At 33.0% G+C, this 19,255-nt stretch overlaps 1 protein-coding gene across 1 annotated transcript in view; it reads right to left on the minus strand.

Annotated features, from left to right (window-relative positions):
• LOC106142397 (uncharacterized) overlaps positions 1 to 19,255 on the minus strand; it is an 89,604-nt gene that overhangs the window by 42,428 nt on the left and 27,921 nt on the right. The window contains exon 2 of the mRNA XM_013344144.2: positions 15,403 to 15,447. The gene's annotated coding sequence lies outside the window, so the exon portion shown is untranslated. The remainder of the gene's footprint in view (positions 1 to 15,402; positions 15,448 to 19,255) is intronic.

A 19,255-nucleotide genomic window follows, 5' to 3' on the forward strand; every position in this document is an offset into this window, starting at 1 on the left:
TGTTGTGGCCTTACCTCTCTGAAGAGGAGCCCTTGGTCCGCTTTGACTACGATCCTATGGTAATTAAGGTTCTTACACGAAGCGACTCCTGTCTTACCTCCCCAACCTTCCACTCAATTTAGCTAGTAGTTTTACATCCACTTGCCCAAATGTGCAAGTTCCTAACGATATTTTACCTCACCACCAAAGCATAGTTTAGTATTAAAGCAATGTGCGTAGCTTATATAAAAGTTGCAATATAGTTTGAACTTGTGGTTCACGAAACAGGCATGTTTTTTTTAATTGGAAACCGTAATATATCAAGCACCTATGCTCATATTAAATATAGGTAATTTTAATCTTTAGTTTATATAATTATCATGACAAGCAATGATTTTCAAAAACAAATGCTTGTATTAGGTACGTTTTTTTTAAATTTGCAACCACTTATGGAATATCGACATAGGTAAATTAGATACTTATTTTTGGAAATTCTATAAACACGACCTTAATGCGAATGAAATTATATTATTTAAAAACGCATTAGCATTTTCAAAATTGAAATGTTCACTACCTAAACATAACTTTGCTTTACGTGACAGTGAAAGCGAAACTATGATGAAAAAGAAAAAAAAGACAAATAGTTTAATCGGCCGGTCGGGCGGTCGCTCACGATTCTTCGACAATTGAGTTAAGTTTTTTCAAAGTTTTATTAACTCAATATTAAATTGTATGCTTTTTAGGAGGAAGAAAGTAGACGAAAATCACTCTTATTGCTTTGTGTAGTCTCGTTGGTTGAAGTACAAGTGAAGTCTGTTTGCACAATTTAAGGCGTTCAATTATTTCCCTAAAATTACAATATCCTTTGATAAACTTATTATTTTATTCACATTCACACCAATCATTAGATTTGTATGTTTGAACATATAAACTAAAAAACTAATGGAATAACTTTCTCGAAATTTGACACAGATATAAAATAGACCTTTGGAAATAACATAGGCTATTAACTTGCAGTTCCCGCGAATATAGTCATACATTTTAGGGCTTAATCGGATTCGAAATTATGCTTTCGATATCACGCAATGAAAAAGATTTGTTCTTATACTTGTGTGGACTATTCAATATGAGTTTAAAATTTCAGACTTTAACCTTAGTCGTCTTTTGTAAGCAGGTAATATAGAAAAGGATAAGTTCCATCTTCGGTACGTCTACGATATAAAAAGTAATTTAATATAAGGTCCACTGTACATCGGCATAAGCTATTTATTACGTTGTTACGGTGTAAATCTGATAGAGCTTTATTAATGCCATCCGTCGTTATCGATATATTATCCCTCAACACTAGTAGTTACTGCAATGCTCGAGAACCTGATTGTAATTGTGCAGTTTTTAAATAACTTGATGATTTATGGAAATATATTTATTATTGTTAACTTAAACTTATATGAAAATTCTTTAATGACACCTGGACTTTTCGCAGAGAATCAAAACCCGAATTAAAAAAGAAATGGTTTATCGATATATTTTGTATCTACTAACGACTCGCCCCGGCTTCATGCAGATAGCCTTTATACAGATAAATGTTCCTCTTGAATCGCTCTATCTGTTAAAAAATTAAATCGAAATCCGTTGTATAGTTTTAAGGATCTAATATAATAAGTATACAAACATGCAGACATAGGGACAGACGCGGGAAGCGACTTTGCTTTATACTATATAGTGATAGTGAAGTGTTGTTTATTGGAGAATGTTACAGTACGGAACTTTTTATGTTGTCCAAAAAAGTCCCGGAAATAGGCGAAGTAATTTCTCGACAATTATTTATGAACCATTACGAATAAAACGTCATAAAACATTGTAAGTATTGTCGAAATTTTCATACAATTAAGAAAAGCCATTAACTTGTATTTTATTTATTTATGAACTTTTCAATTTATGTGCACAGAAAATATTTATGAAAATGATAAACTATATAAGTAGTTATTTTATAATAAAGTATCGTTGAGTTAGTATCTCGTAACACAAGTTTCGAACTAACTTCAAGTCTTAATTTCTATATAATTGTCCCGTTTATATAAATTCATTTAAAAACATTAAAAAAAACATTCTTTGACATTAACAGTCCTTTTTATACTCGTAACTACGTATCTAATTTTATTGAATTCTTAAAAATAAACTATATAGATTTATTTAACGAGCGTCAGATGGTAAGCGAGACCAACGCAATGACTCGTTACTTACATACATACTGATATAATTAATACATTACTTTTCAAAAGCAATAAGGTAAATTTCTACAAATTGAGTGATTCAGTTCATAACATATTCTATTCTTTTGTAATGTTAAAATTATTAACCAAAACTTAACATAATTAAAAAAAAATTGCGCATAAATTATTATGGTTTGTACATACATACATACATATGTTCACGTCTATATCCCTTGCGGGGTAGACAGAGCCAACAGTCTTGAAAGGACTGAATGGCCACGTTCGCTATTTGGCTTAATGATAGAATTGAGATTAAAATAGTGACAGGTTGCTAGCCCATCGCCTAAAAAAGAATCTCAAGTTTATAAGCCTATTCCTTAGTCGCCTTTTACGACTTCATGGGAAAGAGATGGACTCGACTCGTTACTTAACAAAAAAAAATCGTAATGTAAAACAAATTATTATACAGACAGCAAGAAACCGCAGTGATTTTTTTTTAATTCTTCCCCTGCATCATATAGTTTCCCTAATTTTTATTTACTTCGTCTTCGTCTTCGTCTTAAATATGTAATATAAAATGTAAAAAAACATACATGCACATATAATGAAAAGGCACTAGTTTTCAAGTCAATAGTTTCAAATTTGGTTGGCTCTACAGGAAAGGAATTGAACCAAAATCACAGTTATTGTTCAATAATCAGAATACAAATATTTTCTAATGGACAACGATACCTTTACAAATTGTAGATTATTTACATTTAACAAAATTTACCTGTTTATCTATACTAATATTATAAAGCTGAAGAGTCTGTTTGTTTGAACGCGCTAATCTCAGGAACTACGGGTTCGAATTGAAAAATTCTTTTTGTGTTAAATAGACCATTTATCAAAGAAGGCTTAAGGCTATATAACATCACGCTGCAATGTGAAAAAAAACGGAGAAAATTATTCATCCTTAAGGGCTTCAATGATCCCCAAAATAACTATTCCACGCGGACGAAGTCGCAGGCACATCTAGTTTATTCTAAAAAATGTATCTAAACAGTTGAAAAATCTAAGAGTGATTCATACTCTTGTTCTGACAGAAAGCAAATTTCTAAAAAATAGATAATTTATTGCAGCTTGCAATTAATATTCAATAGAGCTAAGATAAACTTGATAAAATGCACTTATCGCTGAATTTAAGCCGACCAAGTAATAAATTATAGGGTGGGTTACATAGAGTTATCATATGTATGTATGTTCCTATAATTATGGCGAGCGTGCGCTAGCAACTTAATTTCATAAAAAATATTATCGTTGAATGGCAGTAAACTTCTTTGTTTCTTCAAAAGAAAATTAACTTGCTTTGCTTCACAAACAAAAGTTAATAATTCTTTTGCTTTCCAAAATCTTAATGTATGTAATATTATGTAACAATATATAACACAACACCTTCTTAACATTATTGAACGAATTGTTTTTCCAAAAATAAAAAAATACACTTATTATAATATGATAATACATTACTTTTCAAAATCAATAAGGTAAATTTCTACAAATTGAGTGATTCAGTTCATAACATATTCTATTCTTTTGTAATGTTAAAATTATTAACCAAAACTTAACATAATTAAAAAAAAAATTGCGCATAAATTATTATGGTTTGTACATACATACATACATATGGTCACGTCTATATCCCTTGCGGGGTAGACAGAGTCAACAGTCTTGAAAAGACTGAATGGCCACGTTCAGCTTAATGATATAATAATTGAGATTCAAATAGTGACAGGTTGCTAGCCCATCGCCTAAAAAAGAATCTCAAGTTTATAAGCCTATTCCTTAGTCGCCTTTTACGACATCCATGGGAAAGAGATGGAGTGGTCCTATTCTTTTTTGTACTGGTGCCGGAGACCACACGGCTATGGTTTGTCATTCTTTATAATATAATATTTGCACTCTAAACATAATTCATTAGTTATTCTAAGGTGTACCACAAACTTTGTGTCCGCCCGGAACAGGTTACATTGAATGTAATGTCTTCGTGTATTATTTAAGGATTATTGCGGGCTATTGAAAGCTGCATGTGCAGTCCATACCCGCTTTCATTGTTAGTGTACTAAACGCGTTTGGCTTATATTTCATGTTTAACAATGGGGAGTATTAGATTATAAACTAAGTTTAATTCAATGTTCATGTCGGATTTTATGAATTTGTATTCGAATTGACTGTAAAATATACGAATAACATGAAATAAGTACATGACAAATCCTTGGTGCAAAGGTAATATGCCCGTCCACCAAAAGTTTCGGCTTCAAACCTTCAAATATTTGTACTTTGTTGAATACTACATACATACATATATAAAATCTCGTCTTTATCCCTTGGGGGTAGACAGAGCCAGTAGTCTTGAAAAGACTAATAGGTCACGTTCGGCTAATTGATATAGTTGAGATCATAATAGGCAGAGGTTGCTAGCCCATCGCCCAAAAGAAGAATCTCAAGTTTATAAGTCTATCCCTTAGTCGCTTTTTACGACATCCTTGGGAAAGAGATTGAATGATCCTATTCTTTTTTTATCTACCTTACTATCAGATAGAAAGGTCTCGGTTTTTTTTTTGGTTACCTTCGGACCCAAAACTTGAATCGAACAGAAAAGCAAGTTTCCAGAAGGAGTTACCCAGTATTAAGTTTATAGCACAGATTAGGCATCAAATTCTGAACATCGTTTCAGGTCATGATTCTCTCTTTGCAATTATTATTCTTCATACCGGCCATAAAAACAGCAATTACTTTTGCTGCCAATTTCCTGCGAAAGTAACATTCCTTAGGAACAGTTTCCTTGGTAATTATCATTTCTAACTAAATTAACAGAGATTTAGTACTTATATTACGGAAGAAATATTAGGCATTTTGAATATCCTTTTTCAAAGACTTTGCGACTGGGAAGATGCAATCTCATTTGAAATGAGGCATATGAAATTATAATCTTCCATATAATTTAGCTAGCTGTGCCCGCGATTTCGTCCGCGTGGAAAAGTTATTTTGGGCATCATTGAAGCCCTCAAGGATGAATAATTTTCCCCGTTTTTTTTACATTTTCCATTATTTCTTCACTCCTAATAATTGCAGCGTGATGTTTCATAGCCTAAAATCTTCCATAAATGGTCTATTTAACACAAAAAGAACTTTTCTATTCGAACCAGTAGTTCCTGAGATTAGCGCGTTCAAACAAACAAACAAACTCTTCAGCTTTATAATATTAGTATAAATTATAATCCTCCACATTATATAAAGAGTGTAGAGAAGTTTTTGTGTTCACGAGTTGTTAAGAATATTTTATTTATTTAGTAAATAAAAAAAAAACGTGGACAGCTTGTTAACGTTTTAATATATTATTACTACATACTTCGGAGGCTAGAGGCAGGGTATCACCGCCTCCTCATTTATTTGTCGCTTGTAAAACTACTTTTTTTCTCATTTCAAAAAACGTCGAAGCAAAAAGTTCTTCTCTAGTAAGCTTGTTTATCAAAAAAGGACAAAACCTGCTTCTTGACTGCAGCGAAAAGAATTACATTATTACTAAATTACGAAAAATAATTAATGTATCAATTTGCGTACGGAATAGGAGATAAATTGTTTTGCTTTTTTTATTTAAAATGCTGTGACTACAATTCTGAAAAGAGGGCTGTTCTAAGTGGAATAAAATCAACAGCTGGTATTGTAATTATTACTCTTACTTTTTATTAATAGACAATGTATATCCTCCATCGTCCAATCTCGCATCCTAGCCATTTATATCCACGTCTCGGTAAGTAAATTACTTTCTTAAACGCGGCAGGTCACCCAGTAGATGGACTGACAAATTCAACATTATAGCGGATGCATTTGTATACTTGAGCGTATACAAAGCGGCCTTTTAGGAAGATTGGTGAAAATAGTTTAACTTACCACTAGACTTGACAGCCACGACTAGCCAAGAGTGAAGCGACTCAGAAGAGTTTGTATTAAAGGTATTCAATAGGAGAGACGGATGTTTGAAAAATTCTTGTTCTTATTAACTTGAGATTTTTCTTTTAGGCGATGGGCTAGCAACATGTCACTATTTGGATCTCAACCCTATCATAAAGCCAGACAGCTAGCCAAGAGTGAAGCGATTTAGAAGAATTTGTATTAAAGGTATTCAATAGGAGAGACGGATGATTGAAAAATTCTTGTTCTTATTAACTTGAGATTCTTCTTTTAGGCGTTGGGATAGCCTGTCCCAGACTGTCCCTATTTGGATCTCATCTCTATCATAAAGCCAAACAGCTGAACGTGGCCTATCAGTATTTTCAAGACTGTTAGCTCTGTCTACCCCTCAAGGGATATAGACGTGATTATATGTATGTATGTATATGTATGTTTGATCAAAGATATATATTTGTGACTTTGCTCGTGAAAGGCTAGTACGGTGCAACATCCAATTTGGCGCCATGTTTTATAGTCAGAACGTGATGTGTGGTCGCTATTAACACAGTTTATATGCACGGCAGTGAATCTGCAAAGAATTTTACATAGAATCATTCTTCAATTCATAACTTGATACAATGTCATGTAAACTGTATTGTCTCAAGTCGAATTATAATCAAAATCAAATTATCTAGTTAGGAAGAAAAAGAATTACCTATGTTTAAGTTTAAACATATCATGTCTTTTAAAATTTTGTAAATATTGTTTATAGTTTTAAAAGTCGCCACTTAGGATTATGTAAACAAGCAAACGCTCTTTTAATATGTTCATCAAAAATTTCCAAAGCAAGTTGGTTTCAGTCAATAAACCTGCCAAATTCTTTTAACCAATAAGGTGTCATTCACATAAATTTTCGTAGATAACACAATTCACTTATTATTATATGTAGATAACAAATGCATTGCAAATGTTATTTATAAGATGAGATTATTCCCAAAATATTATATATTTAATGTTACCCTGGTTAATTTTGGTGAACATGTTATCTATAATTGTTCATTGTATTTAACTTGCCCCCATTCCCTGCACGAATTAATTTCATGGGAATATTGACGCGCACCTTTTATTTTTTCATTAACTTTCTACTTACTACAGCTATTTCGAAGTGAAAATTGAATGAGTAACACGTAATTAAAATTAAAGCCATTTAGCACTGGCGCTCGTCAGTTTGTTTTGACAGGCTTAGATATTTAAAAAAAAGTTTAGTTCATTCATCAAAATTAAGAGTTGTACGTCATTCAATGTTACTTTTGTTACCGTTATTTGGTAATGGATCTTAAAACAGCCAGCAATTAGTAACGCTCATTCTCTTTTTAAAGCACTATTATGTATGTACTTGCATAAGATGCGTGTAATTTAAAATGATGGTTACAATATTTGGTAATAAGAAAGTTGTTATTCTAATTTTAGAATTGATGTGCTTTAAAATATCATTAACGTTTGTATAGACGTTGTTTTATTAACTTCGCAGGTATTTCGGAATATTTTTTATGATAATTTTATTTACCTTAACTAGGTAATTGAATACAAAGAATAAATACTTAGTTGCATTGTCGCTGCCATCTTTACGGGCTTCGCTACGACTTCGCTCTCGTGAACGAGTTAAAAAAGTTGAAAGAGCGAATGATATATAAAAATTGGTGACAAAAACCATTCAACGGTCTTTAAATAAAATCGTAAAAATTCTAACACACGAAATACCACGATATCTAAATGTAAAATACCTTCTTTTATATAGTGTTACCTGATATCTTTCAGATATTTAGCCTTTCAATAGCCATTTCGTTTAAGTTAACCGTTGTCTGTCCGTCTTTCAATCACTCAATCAACGAAAAAGCTTCATTATTAATAGATTTATGATTGATAAACGTGATTAACTATGCAGTTCAGAATATAAATAGAATTATGAATACTGGCGATCTTTCACTTTCGTTCATTTTGTGCAGGTATCTTTAGATATCTTTTTCACAACACTAAATCGATATAGATAAGCATGGTGGATGATTCTATTAAACTTTTTCTCTAGTTTTTCGTATATCTCTTGTTTATGTTACTTGTATCTTACCTTTTTGGTTTGTTGTCCTAAACGACTGAATGTATTAATATCAGTTTTGACTGTGCCAACACTTAAGATAAACAAATTTATGTACAGTCAAAATCGACATAGTTATTTTATTTTGATTTAAGTTGATTTTAAGTTTAGGATTTTAAGTGTTAGAACGATTTATTTAAATTTCAATAAGTTATGCATTTACTTTGTAAATAATGTACCTATGTACTTAATAAAGATAATCTTAAATCATTTTAGGCGCTCATCAAAGTAATCATCAGTTTTTGCCTTAAATCAACGTCACCAACATACGTATACAATAATTCCAATTAAATAGATTCATTGAAGAATTTGGTAACAAAAAGTGTAAATACTACACGTACTAACCTACTACCTATTTTCATCATTACAGACCAGATAATTTCGAAAAAAAAAATTTCCACCTATTCTCAGTATTAAGAGGGAATTATTTCTGTGATGTTTTGCCTTTCATCACGGCATCCAAGCCTCCTTGTTAACTATTCCTCGGAAATGATGCCTCCTGGCTGTTCCATCATAGCAAGTGTTGAACAGTAGCATAACTTCATAATATGACGCTTAAACCACTACTTATATCACACCTAGTTATTTAACGGTGTCTTTTTGCTACTACTTACTGTATTTTTTTTAATACAAACGAAATTCTTTCATATATCATTGCGTCGTCGCAACTGCGTTCTCGGCCGCTAGATAATTTTCAACATTTATAGATGATCAATAAAACAATAAAAATTTGCCGTTACCCATTGCCCGCACTTTACTAACAAATTTAATCATTAGATAGTTCATCTACTTTTCAGAATACAATGTCTTGCTTATAAGAGGTTTTGCCAAAAGCTAATACTGGGACTAAACGCTTTAATTTATGGAACATAATTTTCGACTAAAATAGTAAGATCTCAAAAACGAATCTTTTTTTCAGATATGACAATAAATATGACAATACTCATTCAATATGACAACCGTGTTTAAATTTGTAAAAAGTGTCGTCAGATCAAACGTCTAATTTTACAATAGGCGGATAAAAGTTATCTCAAAGGTAACACACAATGCGGCCAATATCAAAACTAATATGCACTAAGAAAACGCCATTGATACTTTACTACAGTACTTTTATTTTTCCCTCTTTTTCAATTAATCTTTTTTTTATCTGTCAATTGAAAAAGTAGCTCTAAAACTTTTAAAATTATACTCTTATCCAAATGACACAGTTAAGCTACTTGTATATTTGTGTTATGACTTCAGTTTCGTCTGTCTGACTCAGGTACTTTACGTATGTAGGTAAAGTACCAAGATGCTCACGCTTCTCACCTTACAACAGATTATATCAAGATTGGAGTAGATAACATAACAATAGCCCATTATGTTAGAAATTTGGCATCTGATACTGGAAATTAATGCAGTTCAAGGGATGCGAAAGTAGTTTGTAATTAACGGTGGTATTAATGATCTTTAGGTTTATAACGTACACAAGTTTAATGAATTTTAATAACACGTTTTATTAATGAAACAAGCTTTTTGTTTAACTGAATTGTACGAGGTTCAGTTTTCCACGCTCTATGTTGTATACAATGCTGGTTGAAAAGCATTACTGAAGAAAAAAAAGGTGAATAAAATGGAAATAATAATTTTAAATATTCTTAAATAAAGTTATGTTTCGATAAGTTGCCCAATATGAGTTAGGACACCAAAGGTTGCCGGGGTCAAACGGGAGCCGCTTCGTGTTAAAAAAACTGGACTTACCAAATCAAGGAACTTGGTCATAAGGCGCACCTCATTAAGGTGAGAAAGAAGTCTTAGCGTTAGGATATGCGCTCTAAAATAATCATTTTGCGGAACAAATACATATGTCTTATTAGAAGTCATGACAAATTTCTTCTTCGTGACTTTCTTTTGATTTATATTCCGCAATATTTCACACCTAACCGACTTATTATTTATTGCTTGTAAAAGCATGGTACAGTTGACTCTAAAATAGTTCGTTTCCTGGTAAATCAATAATATTTATATCTAACTGCAACTTCAAATTGTTTTAATTAAAATTTGTCATTTCAATTGTGTTAAAGAATTTCGACATGGTGTTAAAACGATTGGATTATAACATAAAACGTTACTTGCATATACATTTTTGTTTGTTTTCAAGTAGAATCCGTAAGTCTTTCCACACTGGGTCAAAGAAATTAAGCTGGCATCATCGACACGAGAAAGTAAAAAAAAATCCATTTGTAATTTTCACTGCAGTTAAAATATTACCATGTAAACTATACGACGATTACCCGATACGAGATGTTATTATTATTAATTTATAGACATGATGCCAGTATAATGTCTGGTTAATTGCTTAATAACTTAATCAAGATGGCGCCGACCAAACGGTGAGCGTATGCAATGTACAATTACAATTTTAATCGCTGTATACCGTAATTTTTGTCTTGTAAACCATAAGATACAGTATATAAGTGGGTCAACTTACTAATGGCTACGATAAATTATTGAATTCCAGTTTTACATACATATTACACGTCTTGATTCGGTAGACTGAGCCGACAGTCTTGAAATGTCTGAAAACCAAAGTTAATTCTGTTTTGTTTTTTATTATCGAAATAAACCTCAGATTATTTTGTAATTGTTTAAAAAAGTAACCAAATCGCTTTTTAATTACTGTATATTTATACATGCTTAAGCACGTATCCATTACTCATTCCGTTATCAGAAAGTTAATCGTATTATAAGGCATCAAAATTGAAAGAGGGCCGCAAAAAAACCAACAAATTTAAATAGATAAGGTGTCTATCTATTTGTTAAGCAATTACACTAAATCTCCTTACCAATTTACGAGATGAAACAGATGATAATGTTTATAAAACAAAATTTACAGATAAGTATCAGTGCCAAAAACTTGTACAATTAAAACCAGATTAAGATGTAATACATTTGTTTCCTAGTATGAGAAAGTTATCGACCACGAATCTGCGGTTTTCGTACTAATTCGCATTATAATAACCTGGCTATATTAAGTAGGATCTTAAGTTTATCACGATTTCCATGTATATTGTTACACGAAGAAAGTGGTGTTAATTATGCGTTTTATACGTAGTAAGTGTAATTAAGATTAGTAATGCTATTACATACATATAATTTAGTCTTGTATACGAGGAGATCGTATGGTAGTTGGTCGTGTGGTGCCGGCAGAGTAGAATGGCACCATCCTATATATACCTGTGGGTATCGTAAGAGGCGATTAAGGGAATAAGCTGAAGGTGGGAAGAATGACAACATAGTCCAGAATCAAGAGACACTGCGGTCACTAATGCTCATATTCCCTTAAACGCCTTTTACGATATCCACGGGAAAGAGATGGAGTGACAGGCATACTTAACTTATATATATAAAAAGGGATACAATTTCTACAGGAAATTGAATTAAATCGTCATTCTTTTTACGCGAATTCCAACACCTAAAGCCTGTCTTTAGTAATGAGAGTACGACATATACGGTATAATAGTCTCACTATTCAGCTCAAAATGGATGAAACTAAATAGTATCAAATAAAGCTGAGATATAATACACTAACAAGAGTTACTTTACTTTGTTTATTTGCTATAATTATCAAGGACTAAGCAGCTGCTCGGCACGCACGAAATATACCCTATGTTTTATTTATTTTCCAAAAAATATTCATATGAAACATAATATATAATTACATTTATGTAAGTAGCAAATTGAACAGTAATTTTTGAAATAAATAAAATTTTATTATTTTAAATTTAATGTCCTTTCTCCGTACTCCACACTACATATTATTATTATATATATTCAAAATTAAATGGAGATTGGTTAAAAAGTTTTGACGTGAAAGGATAACAAACACACACACTTCCACATTTATAATATGAGTATTAGTTTGCATAAGTATATCTATGATTACATTTTACATAAGCAGGAAAGCAAATTAATATAGTTATATATTAGGTTATAATAATAAAAAAAAAATTATACAAAATTTCGGCAAAGCTTTTGTTTTTAAATGCTTTCATCATGACAAAAAAATTATTTCTGTAGCAAAAATTTGCTATAACTTATAATAACAGTGACAAATTTAATATTCAATAAGCAATTGTTGGAGGACTTAGGTAGGTACTCGATCACTATTCATGTGAACATTGTCTTAGCCATCATATAGACGGTAAAACAATAATTACAGTCATTAACAGCTCTTCTCCTTAGTATTAACACATAGAAAGTAGGACAGAAGCATAGTACACCCATTAACGACTTAAATACGATTACTATTTAACCTTTGCCTTGTGGTTCCCAGCACTTTAGAATAGGACCACTCCATATCTTCCTATGAATTTAGTAAAAGGCGACTAAGGGAAGAGCTAATAAACTTGGGATACTTCTTGTCGGTGATGGGCTGGCAACCTGTCACTATTTTAATCTCAATGTCATCATTAAGCCATACAGCTGAACGTTGTCTTTCAGTATTTTTAAGGCTATTGGCTCTGTCTACCCCGCAAGGGCTATAGACATAATATACGTATGTATGTATAAAACCTTTTGAGTTTGTCCAATCATCAGTCTCTTGGTTTATAAGTACTAGTCTGTCCTCCTTAAAGAGAAGCTTGGAGAGAGCGTGAAAGTGACTATCTTATGACCTCCGTGACCTGGGTTATCAAGTTAATTTGACACATTTTCGAATCTACAGGAAAAGATGGATCTCCGTATAACTTTTTCAAAACTGACAAAAACTGACTAAATCTTAAAATTCAATTCTTTACTTTTTATAAACTCCATCAGGGAAAAATATTTTTTTAAACGTAGTTTAAAAGCACTTTATCTTTTTCTTTCTTAAGCATCGATTACGTATACTCAGCTGCTAGCTTCACTCGAAAACTCCTTTTAAAAGCACTAAAACATATTAATTTATGATCTCTAATCATACAGACATATTTAGGATAATCAAATACAAATGTGAGCATTAAAAGTTATTCCGTTATCGTATTCAGATCTGACATATATTTCTGATATTAAAAATATAAAGTACTTATTAACCACACGACCTTAAAAATCTTTTACATCTTCCACCGACGAACTCCGTTAAAACATCGTAAACATTACTTAGTTATCTTGCAAAATGGCATCTGTGTTGGATTCCTGTATAAACAATTTACGCCGTACATTAATTCCCTAATGAGCAAATTAAAGCGTAAACTTTGACAAATAAATTACAAGAGCAAATTAGCAGCGACAATTATTTTGTAGTAAACAAATGCGTATAAATTACGGACAAACTTAAACTATTTGAAGCCCAATTCCGTCATCAAGCAATAAAGCCGATCATAGCCTTTCAGTTTTTTTAAGACTGTTGGCTTTGTCTACCTAATAAGGGATAAAGATATGATTATATTTCTGTATGTGTGTATAGTAATTTATATGTTGAAAACCATTTTTTATTCCAAGAAGGTGCCTAACTTTAAATTAGCTTTTGTCAAGTAAATAGGCACTGGAATTGTGTATGTAACAACAATAACACTTGATATAGCAACTTTTTATCTAGTATTCAGCTTTGAAATAATCCGAACTCATTTTATAATCTCATTGATTCATTTTGAATATATATGGCTCACCACAAAATTGAGACTAGCTCTGAAGACATTATCGAGAATGCGAATTCTTGATAAACAAGCTACGCAGTCTTAGCCTGGGGCTAAACGGCTTAAGGCGGTTATGCACATTGACCAATTACTGGCCAAAGTCCCAGACAAATGTTGGGCAAACATTTACAAGCGTTTCGATGTTGGCGCGCGAAATAAGCCAATGTATCCAATGTCGGTAATGATTCTATAACATTGGACCATCAGTTGGCCAAATGTGTACACAAGTCTTAATGTCTTAAACCTATCGACGTGGTAATAGCCTGTCTGCGTACGCCCTTATAGCCTCACGGTAGCGACCTTGCGTATAACTTATCAATTCGCAATGGTTATTCTGTTTCTCTCCAATTATATAGATCTATCAGTCTTTTCTGTTTGTTTTGTTACTGACCAGATATTTTTAGGTCTCAGAAGATGAACAATGCTACTTTCTTGCCAATATCAGTCGATACTTAAGGAGCTTAGCACTAATGTATAAAATATACCATTATTACCAATTAATCTAGTTTAAATCAAAACAATAAAAATAAATTGCAGGAAGAAAATGTGAAAATCTTTACTGTACTAAATTTCTGAGACTATGTGAGTTTATAATGACTTTATGCAAAGAGCGATCCGAGTGTGAAATCAACATCATTTTCTAGGAAGTGTGAGTTGCACCAAGACTTTGTGCGGATCCCGGCAGTTTAATAGAATAGGATCACCCCATCTCTTTCTCATAGACGTAGTAAAAGACGACTAAGGGAAAGTGCAGTTATTACAATAATTCAATATGTGTAGTAAGGTAACGACTTGCTTCGTGTAAAAACTTGTCTTACCCAATTCATGATTATGGTCAAAAGACTCATCCTGAGTTTCTCCCCAGAAAGTTAGGATGTAACGCCAAGATAAAGAGAAGAATACTATTTTATATGTGTCAAATTTGATGCACTACATGTGACATTTATTATGAAAAATTTAAGTGGTTAAACAATTTTTTTTTCTTAACCGTAGATTTGATAGCTTTAGTTGTTGTTATAGAAATATACATACATACAAACATAAAATCACGCCTCTTTCCCGGAGGGGTAGGCAGAGACTACCCCTTTCCACTTGCCACGATCTCTGCATACTTCCTTCGCTTCATCCACATTCATAACTCTCTTCATGCAAGCTCGGCGGTTTCGGGTACTTTTGACCTGACCCTTTACCAGGACGACGCAGTTATAGAAATATATTGCACAATATAGCTTATTATAACTATAGCACACATTATAATTACAACCACATAATAATAAATATTAATAGTACCTATGCTTTAACGAAATGTATGGTAAGAATGTGGAATTTATACGCGACTGAATAAGACAAGACATACACCGCGTCATTTCTTAACGTATTACATAAAATGTCTGTACTCGATAACAGTTTCAATCTAACATCATACCATCAATAATATCGTCGGCTGGTACTCGTGCCGTTTTTTACTCACCTCGTTCCAACGCGCTGTGGCACTGTATGTTCTGCGTCTTTATATCTGTAAATAAAGAGTTATGGTTAGTTGAAAGGAATTTATCAACTTGGTAGTCAGTTTAGCGTTTTAGTTTTGACTGAGACTAAGATATACTCGTACCAAGATTAAAATTTTTGCTGTTGTATTTTGTGTAGCTTTTATTGTATCATGCTTAATGTGAACTATATATATTGTTTTGTGTGAAATGTTTATACATACAAACATACATATAATCACGTCTTGTGGGGTAGACAGAAAGACTGATAGGTCACGTTTAACTGTTTTGCTTAATTATAGATTTGAGATTCAAATAGTAGTTTTATCCCGATTGGTATGTTCCGTTACAAGCACACACACCCATCCTTACAAACTTTCGCTTTTATGATATTAGGAAGATAGTAGGAAGGATTATTTTTCCATTTCTATTTAACATTATATAAAAAAATCAACAGTGAAAATGATCAATGAAAAACATATATGTAGAAACACCTATAACAAAAAAGAAGTTAATCCATTTGTAGGAAAGATTCTATTAAAATGCCATTATCTGTGATTATTGCTTTGAAATGCCGATAGCGAATTCTACAAGGAAGGTTTTTCTCACATGTGTCGTACACTTTGTCTATAAAAGGTAGTTCTAAGCAGCTGCTTCAAGAATCTATCCTGAATAAGGCTCATTGATTTATTATCTCCTTTGATCGTCTGTTGAAAACCTGGAAGTTCACAACAGGTAGTAATGATACATATAAAAACTTTATTGTCTATCAGGTTCAGTAAAACATGATTTCTTTACCAATACTTATAATAAAAATTGCCGTGTTGTGTTTCCCGGCACCAATATAAAAAAGAATAGGACCACTCCATCTCATTTCCCGTGGATTTTGTAAGAGGCGACTAAGAGATAGGCTTATAAACTTGGGATTCTTTTTTAAGCGATGGGCTAGCAACCTGTCACTATTTGAATCTCAATTTTATCATAAAGCCAAACATCTGAACGTGGCCTATCAGTCTCTTCGGTAGGTAGGCTCTGCCTACCCAGCAAGGGATATAGACGTAACTATATGAATGAATGAATGAATAATAAAAATGTGAAAGCGTGTCTGGGGATTGTAATGTTTGTCTTTCATGTTAAATCCACAGACCAGATCTCCATGAAATTTGCTCACATATACCTACAGTGTGAAGTACAAAGAAGGACTAAGGATACTGTATGAAGTTATGGCATAAAATGAGGCTCTTAGCATCTGTTCCAACTATTTAGATTGATAGATAGATAAAACTCTTTATTGCACCATAATATAAGTCTAATATATCACAAAATTGTCAAAATTTGACCACATATTAGTGTTTAGTTTTGTTTGCAACTGACATTACAAAATAGAGTTTACACGCTTGTGGTGTCGCCACAAGCGAAAATCGCCAAATCCCATCAGTGTTCCATAATTTTTCAGTTAAACAATCAGTCATTGTCCCTTTTTTTAATTAGAAGATATACCTAAGTATATGTTTACAATATCAGTCGGCAGTATTAAGGTTTAATACCATATTGCTTAAAAATGAACCAGATTCTTCTCTTTTCATGCAGACTGTACCGGTAAAAGACGCTAGTCATTCTATTAAATAGACGATGGGCAAAGAATCTACCACTATTTCTGATTCATCAACAAACCCACAGCCTACTCTAGTCTCTCTCTCTCTCTCTCATCTCTGCGTGTTCCCGGTTACACCCTTCACAGAAGCGCTTCGGGGCCCGGGGTCAGCCTTTAAATTTGCTTTCTCCACTTCATCCTGCTTTCGACGTCCTCGGATTTAAGTCCATCGGCTCGCATATCATCGTTCGCGACGTCTAGCCAAGATTCATAGGTCTTTTTCTTGGGCCCGACGGAAGCGGTGCGGAAAGAAATTGGTCTGCTCTAGTAACGAGGGATAAAGACGTGATGGTATGCACGTCTCATCATAACTGCGAAACAGGATTTACCTAATAGAAGCCAAGGCATGCCTTAGGCAAGCAAATCGACATTGTAGGATAAGCTCAAGTTAATAAGATGTTTATCGCCGCGAAAGATCGCAAAGCTAGCCGGCCTATGATTAAAATCACTTTTTATTTATTATCGTCTAAGCCTAACTGTTTTATGTGATAGCTCTCCCTGTAAAAAGATGACGTTATTATATCGTAGCGGTGATGTTCAGACATATACTTACTTGCACATGAATTGCTTATATTATTTTGTTGAAGTGATTATATCTACTCAGAAAAGGTAAAGTACAAGAAACAATAGTACACGCAGTTCAGGTCTTGAGATACCTGGGCCACCGCCCACACATCAATCTAGGCCCACCAAATATCGGTTCTGCTTATTTCTAAAATCTCTTCTAGCAGACCTTAGCCAGAAGATATGATAAAAAGGGTGGCAGGCGTGTACTAAACAGTTTTGTTTTATTCATTATTCCATTTCATTTAGTATTTTTCATTTATTTATTTCTTATTATTATTTATTTATCGATCTTGTGATAACTTTAGAAGTATCGCGACATAGAAAAGCTTGTTTTGTTTCATCTTGTTCCAAGCCGAAGAGGTCAGAAATGACAACCTAGACGTACATGCTCTGGATTGTATCGCGCATCAACATCCGAAGGCTATGGAGCAGGCACACGACCCAGCTGTCTTTGTGAGAAAAGAAGTTGCTGGTGGTCACGACTCTCAGTCATGAGGACTCAACGTAGACGAAGAAAAATTTAAGTACATGTTCCTTAATTAGAAGCAGCCAAATTGCGATTCCCTGCTGAATTCGCTAGATTCAATCACTAACATTCCCACAATATCTCGCGAAGTCTGCTGAATATTTCCTTGTCAATTGGCATAACAGGTGTCTACAGTAACAAGGACGCTTGTTAACCAGAATAGCATCTCAGTTTACTACAGTTATTTTGACGAGATGTAGTTCTGTGCTTATCTAATAATGAATGATATAATTGGTAGGTACATAACTAGAAATAGATCACATAAATACACATTGTCACGTCTACATCCCTTGCGGGACAGCCAATAGTCTCGAAATGACAACGCACTAGGCTATTAGGAGCACTGAGAAGAACATTAGGTACCTACCTTACATCCCGGGAGAAGACTATCCATAGGATTTGCGATAAACAGCTCGTAATTTAAAAAAATGGGCATTGTTAGAGTGGTTTAGTACAGTGGAATGAAATTTAACGTGGTGAGGCTTTCAAAGCAAAACCCAAAGCGGTGGGTCTAAAGATTTAAGATTTGATTTCCAGAAATTCTCATAGGAAGGGATATGAACGAGATTTTTCACATTACGCGGGTGGAACCACGGACATACTCTATTACATTCATAAAACTATTGCGTTTTGATATTAAATCTAACGGCTTGCCTCTTCAAGGAAAATATAAAAGCAGATTCTCAGTACGCATTCAACCGTATTACGACCGGTACGGCAGAATTTCTGTTTGTTTAAAATATTTGCTTAATGAATTTAATGTTGGCATCCGATCTAACCAATTGGGTTTGCTAGCTCTAACTATTGTTTGAAACGTAATCTTGATTGGGCATTTAATTGTAAAACAATAATTCAAATACAAAATCAGTGACGTTTTCATTATCTATTATTTTAATATAAATTTATTATAAAAATATACAGGACAAATTACACATATTGAGTTAGCCTCGAAGTAAGTTCGAGACTTGTGTTACGAGGTACTAACACAACGATCCTATATTTTTTAATAAATACTTATATAGATAAACATCCAACCCAGGCCAATCAGAAAAAGTTCTTTCCTCATCATGCCCTTACCGGGATTCGAATC

The sequence above is a fragment of the Amyelois transitella genome, chromosome 12, assembly GCF_032362555.1.
Source record: "Amyelois transitella isolate CPQ chromosome 12, ilAmyTran1.1, whole genome shotgun sequence".
NCBI lineage: Eukaryota > Metazoa > Arthropoda > Insecta > Lepidoptera > Pyralidae > Amyelois > Amyelois transitella.